Source organism: Anneissia japonica, unplaced genomic scaffold, assembly GCF_011630105.1.
Source record: "Anneissia japonica isolate Jap-2015-1 unplaced genomic scaffold, ASM1163010v1 scaffold287835_len3118868_cov185, whole genome shotgun sequence".
Taxonomy (NCBI): Eukaryota; Metazoa; Echinodermata; class Crinoidea; order Comatulida; family Comatulidae; genus Anneissia; species Anneissia japonica.
In genome coordinates this window covers 2,966,584-2,968,302 of record NW_022737223.1, presented here as the reverse complement: position 1 = coordinate 2,968,302, position 1,719 = coordinate 2,966,584, and positions in this window count along the sequence as shown.

Sequence of the window (1,719 nt, the reverse complement as noted above, 5' to 3'; positions counted from 1 at the left end):
TAGGATATAATATCTGACATAATGATTGTTGGTGGTCTGGAATCGATTATGTTGGTATCTTTAAAGTCTGGTTTACGCATGCGCGATCACATCCCATGTAATTCCTACTATCAACCGAAGGGCAGTGTAGAACCACAACCAAACTTCAACTTACAGGTAAGTCTCGTTTAATTATGTATGTGTACCATCCAAGATGGCCGTCGTAGTAAAGCGCCACCTTCAGGCTTATTATTACCATAAATAAGCCCTCTGACTGACTATTATTTCATTAATGATATGAGTAATGGTAACAACAAATTATTAAACTATCGTAGCCAAAACGAGGCCAAGTGGAGCATCTTATTAAAAAATAAAGTACCAAGGAATGAAAATTAAAATCGTGTACATTACACCCATACACCGCAACGCTCGAGTTTCAAACATACGGGTAACTAGCTGTACTGAACTTTCTGAGTAAATTGAGGGTGCAATTGCAAACGATGGCGCTTAGGCGAAATTTGATTGGCTAAATCTATGGCAGCCATCTTGGATGGAACACACACACAGCTCTGCGTATTTCGAACATCGAATACATTGCAGTTAGCGCTCTGTATTCATATTATATCTCTATGGTCCAAATACACCAAACATATTTCACTAAATAAAAATTCTAGACCTACATTTTCTGGACCCGTGTGCTGATTTTTTTTTTTTTTTTTTTTTTTTTTTTATGTTAAAATCAGAAAATTAGAATTTTGAAGAACATAAAAGTCATTAAAACACACTTCAAATGTCGGGAAAGCTCATTCCGCTATCTACGAATTAAAATTTTCCCGGGGGAGAACCCCCGGATCACCCTTTCTTTTTGGGATTTATCGATTCATGGAAAAAAAGAATATGCATGCAACTACTCATATATTTATGTAGGCCTATGTATACACACATAAAAAAAATGAGAAAAATTTACCTGACCATTTTCAAGAGGGGAAAACCTTGAATTTTGAAGAACTTAAAAAGTAATTTAAAAGACATTTCAGAAGTCAGGGAAGGTCATTCCCCGAATTCTAGGAATCGAAATTTTCCCGGGGGAACCCGGACCCCTTTTTTCTTTGGGGTTCAGTGGTTTTATTAAATCATTTTCAAGAGGGGGAAAACCTTGATTTTTGAAGAAATTAGAAGTAATTAAAAGACACCTTAGAAGTCGGGAAAGCTCATTTCCCGCTTCTAGGAATCAAAATTTTCCCGGGGGAGAACCCCCCGACCCCCTTTCTTTTCGGGATTTTGGGAAAAAATTACCTGACCGTTTTCAAGAGAGGAAACCTTGAATTTTGAAGAACTTAAATTAAAATCGCTATAAGATACTTCAGAAGTCGGGAAAGCTCATTTCCCACCATTTAGAAATTAAAATTTTCCCGGGAAGAGCCCGAACCTTCCTTTTCTCTTTTGGTTCATTGATTCATTATAATAATTTTCAAGAGGAGAAAACCTTGAATTTTGAAGAATTTAAAAGTAGTTAAAAGACACCTCAGAAGTCGGGAAAGCTCATTTCCCGCCTTTTAGGAATCAAAATTTTCCCTGTGGAGAACCCCCGGACCCCCCTTTCTTTTTGGGATTTATGGGTTCATGGAAAAAAAAAATCGTATGCAAATACTCAATTTTTTAAATGTATGTATACACACATAAGGCCTGTCTATTGTAATAACAATGGGATAAATTTACCTGACCGTTTTCAAGAGGGCA